The sequence below is a fragment of the Oenanthe melanoleuca genome, chromosome 6 (genome assembly GCF_029582105.1).
Source record: "Oenanthe melanoleuca isolate GR-GAL-2019-014 chromosome 6, OMel1.0, whole genome shotgun sequence".
NCBI lineage: Eukaryota > Metazoa > Chordata > Aves > Passeriformes > Muscicapidae > Oenanthe > Oenanthe melanoleuca.
The window spans coordinates 27093169-27109147 of record NC_079340.1 but is presented as its reverse complement, the minus strand read 5'-3'; the positions used below and the strand labels follow the sequence as shown (position 1 = coordinate 27109147).

General features: G+C 49.5%; 1 long non-coding RNA gene across 1 annotated transcript; it reads right to left on the bottom strand.

The window, feature by feature from the left end:
• Positions 1 to 8066: 8066 nt before the first annotated feature.
• Positions 8067 to 13661, bottom strand: LOC130254675 (uncharacterized). Its single transcript, XR_008840794.1, has 3 exons — positions 12076 to 13661; positions 10758 to 11530; positions 8067 to 8665 (listed from the first exon to the last, which is right to left on the bottom strand). It is a non-coding gene; the product is annotated as an uncharacterized LOC130254675 (long non-coding RNA).
• Between the last annotated feature and the right edge of the window lie 2318 nt (positions 13662 to 15979).

The window sequence follows — 15979 nt, the reverse complement described above, 5'->3', positions numbered from 1 at the left end:
GCAGGCAGAACAATCAAGAAGGAAAACACCGACGACATTCGCTTGTGTAACAGGGGTGTCGCCCTCCCAGCTGGCAGGCAGGCAAGGGCACAAGTGCAGCACCAGTGAAACCAGTGTTAAGAAGAGGGACTTGACCTTGATGACAGCATCAATCAGGCCTGTCCCTTAGGGGTAATACTGCAGTAACCATGAAGACCAGGCTTGTACATTTTAAACTGGTTAGTTAAAAATCCATCATATTTAAAAAACTCCACTATGACAGACCCACATGATGAGGAGGGCAAGGCAAGAAAGCTGCAGCTCAACACCAGGACACTGCCTCTTGCTCAGATAAAATTCCAGATAAGGAAATGCTTAGCATTTTTTGAAAAAAGAAGAAATACCCTTTACCAACAGATCTGTGTCAGGAGGGGTTGTACCTATAAGATAAGTACTGCTGGTTGCACTGCAGGTAGGACACAGGTGTTCTCTAGATTTCTGCTCCCTGTCTTTTACAGGCTCTGAAAATGTTGTGATGCCAGCACTATATATACTGGAAATACAGTCAGGTTATAAAATAGCCATGAGAACATGCAAATATAGATCCACACAAAAATAAAAACATTCTGGCTCAGATCCCACACTAAAAAGCAGTGAGTAAAAATTTCTCGATCAGGGAGTAAAAATCATTTTGTTCACTCATCACCCCTTATTAATGGGATGTGCTTCTGGGGTATCTACTGATACACAGCATTTGTTTTTAATCTGTAATTTAGACTTTAACATAAGCAACATGATCCAACCCCTGATAAGTGGTAGAGAGGAAATAGATGTACAACACAAGGTGTTCCCATCAAAATCTCAGTTCCTCTTAATGCACAGAGAGCCTGCAGGACACTGTGTTGCTCAAATGCAAACATCCTCCTCAAGAAGCACACCCTCAAATTGGGAAGGAGAGGTCATCTGGTGCCTTTAAACACAACCTTCAGTCACCACACGCTCAGCATCTCCTGGAGCCTGCTGGGCTCACCCTCAGACAGTGGGATGCAGCTGCAGGCTCGTTTGAGGCCATTTGTGGTGGACCCCAGGCTGCACCTCTCACCCCACACCATGCCAGCAGCTCTACAGGGAGGCTCTTGCAAAGAGCTTTCAGTGGAGCCTCCCCACAGGCTCAAACCACTCCCCAGCTGCCCTCCTCTTCCCCTAAAATCCCTCTTTCTGGCAGCTTTAGCACCTAGGTCTGTGAGTGATGAAGAAGGAGCACCCAGAGTCATCAGGCTACAGAAAGTCCCCAAGAACAAAAGATTAATTTAAATGTCCTGGCTTTGAGCAGCCTTGGCCGTTGGTTTCAGGAAGTCTTCATCAGTTTACGGAGGAGGAAGCACCTGGAAATCACAGAATTAATTCGATCTGAAGAGTTGCTTTCTGGAAAAAACATGTGTCAGCCCCCATTACTCAAGATTGCAGGGCAGGGATGGGACAAGCCACACGTGGTGTGTGAGTGTGCTGGATGCCAGTCCAGTGACACCAGCTCAACCAGGCTCAAAGCAAAGGGCCAGGTCAGCTTGGCACCAGGCTGGGCTGAGCCTTCCCTGGTGGCTGCAGAGCAGGGACAGGAGGGGTGAGGTCAGAAATAACCAGGAAAAAGGAGATGAGAAGGTGTGGAAGGGAAGTTCTGAGCTGCTCCATGGATGGGGATCCCAAGTGAAAGCCAAGTCCCAGGTGTGCAGTGCCCTGGGTGTTGTGCAGAGGTGGCTGGAGCTGGCAGCAGACCCTGCTGTGTCCCTCACTTCACAACCTTTCAAACATTGAGTTTCAAGATAATTTATCCTGAACTCCATTCTCCATGCTAACACAACAGGGTTGTGGCCTGTCAGCAGCTGTAACTCAGTTGTGCTTCCTGGCTCCCCTTTCCATGTCTGAGGGGCTGCCTTAGTCCATGGCTGCCAGTGATAAAGGCAAGTCTGAGGTGTGCCAGATAAAGGAAATGTGATGAAAATTTCTCAGTTTATCCACCAGGCCAGTTCACCTGTCAAACTCTCATTATTTGGAGCACCGCCTCTGTGCTGGAATGGCAGGGGAGGCAGAAGCTTTTCACTTTCAGGCTTTTCACTGCAGGTAGAAGGACATCCAGACCAGGGCTGAGACCACCCTTCCTCCTCTCAGCCCAGGCTGAGGCCCCAGGAGAGCTGAGCACATTGCACCCATCCAGAACGTGGTGATGGGGGCCCAGAGAAGGGCAGTGCCAAGATGGGCAAGAGTCCTCTGCCATCTGGCACAGCTCAGAGCATGGTGCAGGATGCAAAGGGCTTGGTGAGCACAGGGAGCCTCTCAAGCTGCTCTAACCCAAGGATCTGCCTCACTCTCAGAGCAGGAGCATTTTGTAAAATGCAGCCACTACTTGAAGTCACAGAGGCACTTTCAGTTAAGTGGTCATAAGTTTTGAAGCAGTTGGACAGTTATTGGAATAAGTGTATGATAAAAGCCTTCCTGCCCCCATCCCTCCCACTCCTACAATTGGATCCCATCATTTCTTCCTTGTTTGAAATGATTCAGCAGTAGACTTGCAGATAGTCTCCATCTAGTTAAAAATAGTTACTTGCCTCATATGGCTTTAGCATGATACTGTCGACTCTAAAATGTTCCACCTTCCAAAAAAGTAGAGTGAAAAATGAAAGTGAGCTTTCACACATCATTACTCTCCACAGTGAGACCTCCAGAGCTCGTTCCAAACCCATCAAAGGAGGAGAGGCGAGCTGGGAGGGCGGGCAGGAGGGATGCTCGTGGATGCTCTGTGCCCTGGGGGTCCTTGTGAGCCTCTGCCCTCTGCACACAAGCAACCAGAAGATGGTTTGCTCATTTCCCAGAACAAAACACCAGCTTATTTTCAAGAAACATTTATTTTTTCAGATTTGTGGAATGTAAGAAGAGTTTAGTCATCGCAGCTGGATGTGTCCTGGTGTCAGCTGGGGGTCAGTCAGCCAGTTCCCTGCTCCAGCAGGGAACCAGTACAGCCCAGTTAGCTGAGAACATTCCACAGCCACCCCATACACTGAGGCAGGAGACCACGAGAGCCAGAAGTCCTGTCAGCCATCTCACAGCTCTTCTCTGTGAGCATGGGGCCAGTGATGGGCTTGCTCAGTGTGGCCAGCTGTGCTGAGCTGCCTGTGCTTTGGGGAAAGAAATGGGTGACTTTGTGGCAATAGTGGACAAATAGTGGTGCAGGTGGGCCATTTCTCCTGGTTCTCTGTGTCCACATGCAGGCCCAGCTGCTGGAGGGTGTGTGGTGGGATCCTTCTGCCACAGGAGTGCCACAGGCAGGGGACACAGGCACTGCAGATAAATGGAGAGTGTGTCAGGTGCAGCCCAGGAGGGGACACAGCACCTCTGCAGTGCCCCAGCCAGCTCCTGGAGCTCCCACCTGGGGAGAAGCCTGGCACAGAGGGACAGGCTGGGCTGCAGCCTGCCCCACAGCCCTGGACAGAGGGGGGACAGCAGCAGCAGCACAGCTGGAGTGCCCATCCTGGCTTCTCCCCTTGCTGGCACTGAACAGGTCAGTGGTACCCACCTGCTCCCAGCGCTGAAGAGCTCCAGAGAAGCCAGAGGAGGAACAGAAGCATCCACTGCTTTTCACAGCACACTTCACAGCATCAGAAGCTGACTCTAGAGGCTGTATGACAAATTGCTGGTTAATACCCACATTAATTCATTTTCCCCCTCAGAGTTGCATTTGCTGTGCCTGCAGAGCCATCTCTGCTCGTTTCCTCAAGGTGATATGCTAAATCCTGCTCCCTGGGCCGTGGCAATCAGCTCTTGCTGGAATGTGATCAAGCTGCAGATGTCAGCTGAGGGAATGACAGGGACTGGCACTGCTGAGCACCATGGCACAGCCTGGCAGCTGCAGTGGGGTAGGGTTTGACCCTTCCACAAAGAGCTGAGTGAGCCAAGTGCTGCAGCCTGACCATGGGTGCTCTGAGCATCCCTTTCTGTCCCAGGCAGAGCTCTCAGGTGCTGCTGCTGTATCTCTGAGTTCCTGGAATACCTCTCACACTGCCACACCACCTCACAATGGCCACTCCACCCCAAGCCTTTGCTCTGGGTCACTCTTGACAATACAAGGGATGAGTCTAGAAATTAATCACTCCTACAGAAAGGCAGACTTTTGAAGAGACCAAGCTTCCCCATTTTGGATACCAACTTATGTACCAGACCACAGCTGTGTTTATGGGAAGAGACATTTTCACATGCCAATAATTTTCATGCACACCAGGCCTTGTGCAGCTTTTTCTTTCCATTTACAATATTATGTCTTTTATATGATAAATTTGAAGTGTGGCTTTCGTGCATGAATGATACAGTTTCCATAATATTTTTTCATATGCAGAGACATTTTGTTTTGATCTCATGGGGCATGAGTCAACTCCTATTTTGAAGCCACTGGAGTCCTTCCAGTGACTTTCCCAGAGCCTGAAAGCTGGGAAGATGAAGCCTGATGCATTGTAGGTGCAGGCCAGCATGCCCTGTCAAGGCTCAGGGCAGCTTGGTAGAGCAGCTCAAACAAAAAAGGCTCAGTCAAGAAACAGTGTGAATAGCATTCAGTGTGCTTGGTACAAAACCAGAGTGTTTGCCCCAAAAATACAAATGCTGCAGCACCACGAGCTCTTTGGACAAGCTGGCAGCACTGAGTGTCTGCTGGACCCCAGAAACCTGGGATTCTTGAGTTTTCTGTGCTTTCTGACCCCCTGGAGAACACTGCTTTTGAACTGAGGCCTTGGAGAAGGCTTCCAAATTTGAGTGATGAAGTTAAAATCATGGGTGTGTAGTTAAATAGAAGTGTGTTATTTCATATGGAAAAGGGTTTTAAATTTGAGGTTTTTATAGTATAGTAATAGATATGGGACAAGATGGAGGATTTTGAATAGTGTCTTTTTTGGTGTTCTTCATCCTTTTTGTTCATGGGTTTCAGGTATTATTTTCTGGTCAGTCAGTCAGTGTCACACTAAGGGTCATGGGAATTTAGTTATTAAGTTAGAAGGATAAATAATATAAGTGTTAATTCTTTATTGGACTATTTAGCTTTAAGACGCCCTGTAGCAGCTGGATCTTCCTCCATCTTCCTCACTTCTAGCAGGTAGCTACAAGTGCTGTCGAACACTGTGTCCTTTTGATAAGATTTAATAAACAACCGAGGCTGAACACAAGAAAAATTGTTTCCACTGTATGTTCATTAATCCTGGTTCTGAGTGAAGACAAACAACTGATTAAGTGGTGCAAAACTCCCACTGCTGTTACAAGTGTTCAGCCCTGCAAGATCCACAAAGTGCCCTTCCAGAGCAGGTGCCAAGTCCCTCAACCTCAAGGCTGCAGGAGCCAGGGAGCTCATCTGAGTGGGACAAACATGACCCTGGGTCTCCTGGATTGCCAGGCCAGGCTCTGCACCCTGACAAACTCAGCAGCCCTGTGACACTGCAGGGCAGAGCTGCCACCACCCCCCGTGGGGACCCCTAAACATGCAGAGGTGTTCCCATGAAGAGGCTCCCTGTGCAAATCTGGGATCCCACACAAATTCAGGCATGTGCCCATCTAGTGCACATGGATTTTGTTCCCCCTTTCTATAAAAAGAGGGTTTTTGGTAGGAGCTGGAAGCGTCATTTTGGTTTTTGGTAGGAGCAAGTTTCAATGGGGAAATAACAGGTTCCCCAATTCAGCAAAATTCTAGCAATTTGCCTCAGCTCAGAAAGATGACCCCGTTCTGTGGGGTCAGCAAGGAAGAGAAACAGACTCTGAAAGACATAAAATGAGCAAGAGACAGGTCAGGTGCCCAAAGCTACTGACTGAGCACCCTCACTGCTGGCAAGGCTGAGTGTCCAGAGCTGTGCTGGTGGCACAGGGGGTTTGTGCCATGCTCACAGTGCTCCTTCCAGGCAGCAAGTGGCACTGTGGAGAGGTCTGAGCAGTCACCAAGCAGGGCCCAGCAGGTGGTAGCCTCAGCCTGGCTCTGCTGCCAGCCCTGCCAGCCCTGGCTGGGGCCGAGGAAACCCGCGTGGTTTGGAAATTAGTGTTTTGTGTTTATGAAACAGCTCCTAAGAGCTTGAAGAGGGGACTAGTGGTGTTTACACACAAGCTGGACAGACTCTAGCACAGTGCATGCTCTGTTGTGTCAACTCCTGCACCTGCATAAGACATTTTAAAATATCCCCATGAAATGAGGGAGCCAAACAACTGGGTCCAATCAGCCCTGCCTGTGTTCCACTGGAGCCACACTGGACATTTTTGCTAATGGAGCTGTGGATGCTGTGGAAAACCTGCTCTCCAAACAGCCTTTGTTGCTGTCTGAAGCTAGGGCTGGCCAAAGCAGGTGTGTGGCTGCAGGGGAGCAGCCTGGGTGCAGAGCTGATAGAGTGCTCCTCCAAAGAGGGGACACCTTGGGGGAGCCCAGTGTGGCAGCACTGCAGCCACTGCTGGCACAGGGAGAGCTGGCACCACCTTCAAACCTCTCAGGCAAGGAGGAGGCTTGGCCAAAGAGGAATGAAGCTGAAGCACATTTTCATGTGCTTTCCCGAGCTACCAGAGTTACCAGTGTGCTTCTCACTGTGTGTTTTATTTCCTATGCCAGAGAGTGCCTGGTCCCCTTCTTAGCAACACAGGTTCTCTTTTCTGTACCATCTGCTGCCTGGCCTGTGTTTACTTGTGGAGTGACACCAGGATTGAGTCCATAGAAGGTTGTTGACCTGGGAAGAGAGAGCTTCTAGAATTTAAGGGCTGGGCAATTTCTTGGAAACTGCCTTATCAGCACAACTGCAAGCTGGAGCTCTAACAGCCCTGCACGTCCCTGGTTCCTATTCCTGCAGCTCAGTGCCCATATGCTGTACACATATGCTTATTTTGTAGTTTGCTATTTAAAACAGCTCTGGGCCCAGATTGTCACAAAACCATGAAGCCAAGACCAACTGCTTTGCTGATACTGAAATCAGGGGTCAGGGCAGTCCCAAAGCAAGGCAGCAGTGGGGAGCAGGTGTCTGTGCACAGAGGCTGTGGGGAGGCTGATTCCAAGAACCTCACGTGCCTTCCTGCACTGGTGGGGAAGGGAATCACAGGGGGGGCCAAGGGCTGTTATCAGCAGAGCAAAAGGTGGGGAAATAGGAGCAGGGAGGGATTGGCTTTGAGGGGCAAGGACAGTCACCACAGTGCAGGCTGGTCCAAGAGCAGTGGAGCTGCTGAGAGAGGATGGATGGGTGCAGCACCCCAGGGATTTAAAATAAACCTGACAACACATTAAAGTCTGCTGGAGGCATGAGCCTGCACTTAGACAGGCACAGAGCTGCTCTGAAGTTTCACAGAATCAGGACAGGCTGGGTCACTGTGAACCCCCTGTAGAGCCTCAAACCTTGGCTAGAGAAACTCTGGCAGAGCTGCCACCTCTTGTGCTCCCCCTTGTCCTCTGCCAGTGCCTTGGCCCAGCTGGGTTTTGGGACATTGCACAGCTGGGCAGTGTCCATCCCACAGGTGTCTGGGATTCTGGGGAAGGCTTTTTCCTGGGAGAGCTCTGCAATCATGGGGGATTCAGCCCCATGGCTGAGGGCAGTGTGAGTGAGAGCTTTGGGAGCAGCCAGCCCAGCCCGGGCTGCCCTGCAGAGCCAGCACTCCCTCAAACAAACATCCCCAGAGCCAGGCACCCAAAACTTCACCTCCTGCATCACGGCTGGGATAATCCTGTTTGCTCTGTCTTAGGGACTGAAGGGAACCATAACCAAGGAAAACAGCAGGATTATCCCCCAGCACCTGTTCCCACTGAAGGGATTATCAGAGCTGGCTGCATCAATGATGTCCTCTGGGTATCACCATGAAAGCAGCCTGAGAGACACAGCAGCCCACCAGAAGAGGAGCTCTCTCCCCTCCTGCATGCCCCTTCCCTGGGTATTTTCAGCTTCAGGAGAAAGGCCAGCCCACAAGTGTCAGTGTTGTCATGTCTGCAGAACACAGACTTGCTCTCCAAATAGCTTCACCTCTTGTTTGTCTGTCTAGCAGGGAGGCAGTGTGAGAAGTATGGGCTGTAAACTGCAGGGCTGAGAAGACAGACAGCAGCTTTAAAACATTTTATTAACAAGCTTTTTTTCCCTGCTCAACATTCCTTGTGTTTTTGTTGTTCCAGCACAGTATCTGACCCACTCACCTCACAACACTGTAGGGCTCTGTTGTGCTGCATTTACATCTACAATACAATGGTAGCTGATGAAAAAGCTATTTACTGCAGCATGAAAATGACAGATTGCAGAAAGAGAGATCTTCCTCAAAGCTGTGTGCATGGGGAAGCAGGAAAACTGAAGAGGGTCCAGAAGAATTTTGAAGGGACTCAGCTCATCAGTGGATGCAACAGGAATGCAACCCACCTGTAGATGGAGGACTTGTGTTTAAAACTCACCTTCCAGACATGAACCCTGCCCCACTGTGCCCTCCTGGCTCTCTTGTGGGGCCACCTGAAACACCAAGATTTGTTTAATCACTGTGAATTGCCAGTGGGCTTTGCACAGTGTCTCTATCCCAGAGAGGTTATCCCAGCTGCAGCTGCCCCAAGGGCTCTGTGACATGAGCTGGCACCTCTTTCCATCAGTCTTCTCAAGAAAATCCTTCCATCTCTTAAGCAGAGGCCTTGGAGAACAAATTACCACAGACACAGGGTTTTCTCCTATAATGGAATGCAACATTAAACTAAACAGTGGAACATGGAGAATAACAAAGCAAAAAAATCTGCAGGGAAATAATCCTTAGCTTCTAATGATTTTTGCAAAACACTGCTGAAATTAGGTTTTATAGAAAAAAAAGTATTTATCTTATCTGTCAACACTAGAAAACTGTGGTTAAATTAAAATTTTATTTTAAACTCCGACTATGATCCAGCAGTGATATGAAATTTATAAATAGCTTATCATACACCACAGTATAAAAAGTACACTTAGCCTCTTGTTATTGAGAAAAATTCATTGTTTTATATGAGATGGGAGTTGGCTTTACCCCTCTGACCATCAAAACAGAGAAAAAAATTAAAACTACAGGGAGAAGAGCCACAACAACCCACAGATCAGAGTCTCCTGTGAAAAGGATGGTAGGAAAATGGTCCCTGTTGGAAAAGGCCACCCTGATGCTGAAGCTTTTCCCCTTTTGGGCTGAGTCCAGGCAGTGCCAAGCAGCAGAGGTCTCTGATCCCCACCCTGGTGCACAGGATTTCAGCCTCTGACCCGCAAAGAAGCTGTTCTCAAGCCCTGGGCCAGCCAGGTCCCCAGTTTAAATCAGTTACACTGTGCACGGGTGGCTCTACCCAAAGTCCTCACCCTGTTGTTTTTGGCCATGGCTTTGACAGGATGGCTGCAGACAACTCCTGGTGCCAGCTCAGCTTCAAAGCAAGAGAAGTCCTGTGGCCCTGGATCCAAGCACAGGGCACTGCAGAGACTCCAGACAGGGCTCAGTAACACTGGGATAATCTGGGTATTGGGTCTGACTATGCAGCTCTTTCACTTGGCCAGGAATTTCCACATGGCTGATGATGCTGATGCCTCTCCTTGTGTTCCTGCCATGCTCCTGGTGCATCCCAGTGTTCAGGTACCAGCCTCAGCTGCAAAGGGGTAGAGCCTGCCTGGGTTTTGAGGAGCTCCTTGAGGTGTCTAAGCAGCCCCACATCATTGGTGCCTCTGCCAGAGAGGATCAGCAGCTTCCAGGTGGGAGAGGACCAGAAGTATTCTCCATGGATATTTCAGTCTTGGAACCTCAGAGAGAGGAGACAGCACTCCTTTATCCAAGCTTCATTAATATCCCATAAAAAAGACAAATGTTCTTCATTCCTGGGGCCAGGCAGGGTCAGTGTGCTCTGCTCTGGCCGTGGCTCTGGCCATATCCCAGGCTCTGTATGTGTGTGGGGGGGATGCAGATGATGGGCTGTGACACAGCAGCACAAATGCAGCCCACCAGGATGCTGCCTGGCAGTGCAGAGGCCATCACTGAGGTGGAGGGACCACAGGGTGGCTGTGGAGAATGCTGTGGAGCAGCACAGGGAGGGAAGATGGGAAGCTGGTGGTGGGAGGTTCCAAGCAGCAGCAGCCAGGAGCCAAATAGTGACATGGGGAGATAAGGCTCTTGATGGATAGACCTCAGAAGGTTTGAAGGTTTTTGTCCTGCTTGGATAAGCAGTGAAATATTCACACAGATAAGCTTCAGAAATGCATCTGATCTGAAGCCCTTTGTGTCTTAAAAAGCACGGCTGGAAATAGAACAAGAGAATTCCTCTGTGGCTTTTGTGGCTCCTGGGCTTTCCTTCCCCAGCACCAGGATGAGCAGAATTACCCACACAAGAAAACCGAGAGTCAGGACTGACAGCCAGACCTTCCCTGAGCCTCAGGCACTCAGCTGTGCCTGTGCCAGCCTAGACAAGGGCTGAAGGCAGCACTGAGGATGGCAGCAATTAACCTGCACTTCGAATTGCAGTGCTTGAGTGGAGTGCTTTTGGAGGGTGCATCACTTCCTTGGAAATAAATTAGAGCCCTGTGCTTTACTCCAGCAAGTTTCCTTGTACCATGGGTTGTTTAAACAGTTTGTCATTATGCATTTCCCATTCAGACAAAAAACAGACCACAAAGCCCGAGGCACCAAGGCTGGTAGGAAAACGGAAATCCTGCTGCAAGTGGGCAGAGAGCAGCTCCCAGGCTCTGGGCAGCACTGGCAGACCCAGCAAAGGTTTGGGGCAGGAAGCAGCAATTTCTGGCTCTCTGGAAACCTTTCAGGCTCACTTTTGAAATATGACTCCCAATCAGTTCTGCAGGATTTCTGTCTGAGCATCCCCCAGCTTTGGCATGCCTTAGGGAGGAACCAGGTCCAAACCCCGAGGTCAGAGCAGCAGAGAGCTTCCAGCAAGCCAGAGTCCATTTAGGGTCCCATTTAGGGCCAGCTCATCTCTTCCCCTGTGTCTCTCCCAATATAAATTTGCCATTTATTACTTAGCCCTAATGTCTCCCCATTCACCCCCTAGCTTTAACCTGTTCCCTGCCAAGCTGTGTCTGGAGTTTTCAGGAGAAAGTTGTTTATGTTAAAGAGCTTTGTAGTAGTTTCCTCCTCCGCCACCTCCCTTCCTTCCCCAATAAAAGCCCCACGGCTTGCTTGGCAAAGCCTGTAAACAAAGAGGAGGGTTTGGAGACCCAACGAATATTTGGTGAACCCAGTGGGGAAATAATGAAAAAATTTGAAGGACATTACAGCCTGAATAGTAGGAAACTAGTGTTCACCCTAGGTAAGGAATTGTCTACTAGCAGCTACCAGGCAGAAAATACAGATGCTCATGCAGCCAAAAGTCATCACTGGGTGCAGGGGTTTAGCCCTGTGTTTTCCTCCCCAGTAAAGATGGTGCTGATGGCAGCAAATCAATGTGTTTGCTAATCTCCAAATACTTGAAGTTGTGACAAGTGGGCAGGGAAAGGAGAACACAAAAAGGCAAGAGTGTTTTGAACTCACCTAGGATGATGAACAGAAGCACAAGGCAATGAAAATCCATTAGCCTGACTGCTCCCTGCAGAGGAAAACCAGGCACACAAAATCCAATTCATTATTCTCTTTCTTACTTAACGCTAAGTAAGTCATTGAACTTTACTACATGAGCTATCCATTTTCTTTAGTAGTAGGGCTGCAGGAAATCTTTCTCTTCTCAAAGGGGGTTTCAAGTTTCTCACTGATATCATGTAAAAAATACTTGGGAGTGTATGAGCAAAAAATAACTTCATTTCAAAGAGGGCTTGAGCCATGCAGATAATGATAATTTTTCTTGTCTGAAGCACAGAACAGAAGAGTGGAGGCCCCTGGGATCTGGGAGCACCATTGTTCTTCTTCCAGGCCATTATCTGGAGACAGGCTCTGAGATAGACTCCGATGAGGCCACGGGAAGGATTATCTGCTCCAAGTGCTAATGGCATGCATTTGACAACATCAACCATTTAATTTATGAGGTGCCTTGTAACCTAAAGGCAAAGAAATTCATGCCATGCAATAGGCCAAACACATCCGGTGCAAATAAAAATTGTCTGCTCAAAGCCCAGCCTGCTCTACAGCCCCACTTACCCGACTGCAGATTGTAGAAAAGTTCCACCTTCCCAAAAGGCACCCTCCTGGACTTTGTACTATGATGGCAGCGTTACATAACAAGAACTATATTAATGGAAACTATCCAGCACTGAAATCATTCCAGCCTTTTTATCACCACATTCCTTGCTCCCACGTAAGTGAAGTGTGCAGGAATAAAAGCAGCTGAACATCATTCACCAGCAGACACACAGGATGGGGATTGCTCACAAGCCCCTAACAGCTCAGTGGTGCCCATGAGTGTTGGGATTCATACATATACTTTGGGCAAACAGAGCTGCTCTTCCTGGGGAATTACTTTTCAACTGTCCCTGGCTTGTAGCCATGTCACCCTCTTGCATCAGAGGACAGTCTGAAGCTGTGACCCACATAAGTTGCTCTTTCAGCTGCCCTGGTCCCAGTCTCTGTCCAAAGTTTGTCCCATGCCCCATGCCCTGGTCTTGGAAATAATTAGACTTAAATTATTTTTTTTTCTATTGCACCAGTATTTGTAAAAGACTAATTTTATTTTGACTTTTCACATACAGGGAGAAGCTTAATGGCTTAGTCACTAAGCCTCTGAGTAGAATATTCAGAGCAGCTTCTGAAAGGGAGGGAAGGTTTGGGTGGCAAGTCCTCTTTTTCCAGCACCAGTCAAGCAAAACGAGTCAGAGAGGGCTGGTCTGGGTCTCAGCTTTTGCAGTGTCACACTGGACATGAGATTTGTGATCACAGTGATGGATCCCAATCAGGGCTTCTACCAAAACAGAGGATCCCTAACCCATCACTCTGCATCTTCCTATGCCAATTGTCACCCGTGTTTGTGCATCCTGCTGGGTCAGAAACAGCCCTTGTGTGCAAGGGCTGGATTTCAGCCACAGGAGCAGAGCCAGGCTGGGGAGCAGGACATGATGGGAGTTGAGGGCTGGGGAGCACAGGGGCCAAGCACCAGCCCTGGCTTGGATGGCTGATGCTGAAAACCACAGACAGACATCTATCTACCCTGTTACCAGACAGCTGTAACTACCTGGCAGTGGAACAGGAACAAAACCTCCCCCGTGGAGCTCTCAAGGTGGTTCAGAGCACTGCTACAACACCTGTTGTCGCTGGCAATTACTGCAGCAGCTCCCTTGTGCTGCACATTAGAGAAAAGCTCCAAAAAGCCCGAGTATTGGACACAAGCTGTGTTGTGAGCATCCCCACGGGTGCTCCTGTGTCAGAGCCAGCCTGGATGCACTGGTGGTGTGGCTATGGCGATGGGACCCTGGCGGGGCAGCAGCGATGCTGGGGTCGGGGCTGGGTGTGAGCAGCAGGATCCTGCGATGGATGGAATGCTGCTGCCAGGGAATGAACGCTGCCAGGGAATTCTGCCTGCCAGGGAATGAACGCTGCCTGCCAGCGAACACATCCCACACCGCCCTTCGTGTCCTAAGTGCGCTAATTGAGGTTTTATTTGACGGCTCCCAAGTGAGCATTTAGGGGAAGAGCAGACAAACAAAACACCGCAGGCTGCAGGCGGGCTCTGGGAGCCGTGGAACAATGGGAGCTTTGGAGGACATCTCCCCGTTCACCTGCTCCAGGCCAAGAGGAAGCGCTCCGCCCTCCGCAGCACAATGAGGGGTGGCGCAGGCTGGCACCACCTTTGTGTCACCACCTTTGTGTCACCACCTTTGTGTCACCTCTGGGTCCCGTCCGACCTGGGCAGGTGAGAGGGGCGCACATGGCACACCCGACAGGGAGCACCGGGAGCTGTCTCTGGGCGTTTATCCATCACCACAGGATGTGCAGCAGCATCTGCACCCCTCACTGGACCAGGGCTCTGCATCTGCACATGGAAACTTTCACCCCAGCGCTGTTCTCCCTTCCCCGCTTGTTGGAGTGACTCAGGGGTCTCCCTGAGTAGCTTAAGGAGTGTGGTCCGAGTTTGCATCTTAGCTTGCTGGGAAGATCCTATATGAGTATGTACTGGTGCCTTTTCTGCCTTTCTGCAATTGCTTTTCTATTTTGCTTTTGCTCCCTGCCATCATCAACACCCAAGGTGAAGACAGGAGCTGCTGCAGCAACATCAGCCCCACCGGGACCTCAGGGAGCAGCTTCTGCTTCCACCTGGGGCTTTATACCAAAACTTAACATGGTTTTTGATGTCTGTGACTGTGCCTTTTGAGACTGATGTGCTTCTGCAATAAATAACCTTTTAGCAACTCTTAGCTGCTTTGCTCATTTAAGAAGGTAACTGGACAAAGTTGGTGCCTGGAGCACTGCAGGTCAAACCTCACACCCACTAGGAATTCCCACCAGGGGCTTTTCTCCATCCCTTCTTCTTAACAAGAGGTCTTAAATTTTGGCAGCAAAGCACTGTTCAAATTTTGCCACCTGGAAAAATCTTTTGTGATCAGCTATTATGCTGTCCCTGGAATTGCTCCTGGCAGGGCTCCCCTCTGAGGGAGGGCAGCTTGCAGATTTTAAGGGGGCTGCAGCACTCACCTCGACCTGCAAAATGGCTTGTTGGGACCTGAAATATTTATACACCTAGCAGCTGCTGAGATTTTGAGCTCTTTAGTGTCTCTGTTTGCGTCTTTGGTGTATACACTGAGATCTGCCTTTCAAAGTATTGTGCCAATGGGCTTAAGACCAATTATCAAAATAATTTTAGTAGGAAGAAGACAAATATCATGGCTCTGAGAGAGATGCTGGGCTGGGCTTGCAAAGGTACATCACTGCCTAGAGACACACAACAGTTGCTAATGGCTATGGCACTGAACTAGTAGAAAATCCTCATTTAATCTCATTAAGGACAACAGGATTCGGTGCATTACACAGGATCAGATGGGAAGGGTACACCATTACATCTGAGATGCTCTGCTAATCATGGTGATGGCAAAAGTCTGCAAATGGTAAGCTTCTGTTTTCTTCTTTAGGTTGTGAACCTGGAGGTCAGAACTCATTTCCTATTTGTCTGGGAATTTTGCACTCTGGCACAGCCAGTATTAATAACTCTGAGCATCAATCCTGAAAGGAATGGGCACAACCAAACCCAGAACACACCCAGCACCCTTTCATGTCTGGATTCAAACAGCTGCCAGGGCACAGACAAAAATACTTGTGCTGCTGGGTGCTAAGGCCAAGCAGACAAACATTACCATGAATAACCTGGAAGCCAAGTGGGGCAGGGAAGAAAAAAAAAGCTTGTGAAGCAAATGTGAGTACCAAGCTGCTGGTTTTGGTGAACCAGGAAGCTGATGGCCAGCTTACATAACAAACCCAAACTCTGCTCCCTTTCCAGCACGGTGGGCACATTCTGTGGCTGGTTGGCAGGACAGAGGATGAGTCAGGGCAGGGGCACGCCTGGCACACCCTGCAGAGCTGCCACCCCCCGAGGCCACCAGGCACCTCCTGTTTGGCACCACGGAAAAGGAGGGTTGGCTCCAGGCTTGGGGACAGCTCCAGGTCCAACAAAACTCAGCTGGAGCCACTTGGAGAGGAGGGGGAGATGCTAAGGGGGTGCCAGGTGTCTGCAGCTGGCTGGGAGCTGTGTGGATTTATTACATCAGCTCAGAGCTGCTCAGGTGTGCTTTAGTCTGCTGCTGTTATCCATGAAGAATAAGAAAAACTTCTAGGAATGTTTTGGGCATATTTCAGCTGCCAGTCCTTTGGTGACATGGTCCTATATGGAATGTCTGACCTCTCACACTCCTTAACCTGTGTTTCCACTGTGCCTCTGCCTGGTGTATCCCTCTCCAAACCAATTACACTTTACCAGTGAAAGGCAACACCTACAGCATGGCCAAAGACACCCCACTTTTCCTTTTCTCATTGACAATCCTGTGTTTGCTCACCAGCATCACGTTTTTTGCGCTTTTCCCATCTTAGTTACTTTTCCCAGCAGAGTTTGGCAGGCTGAAGT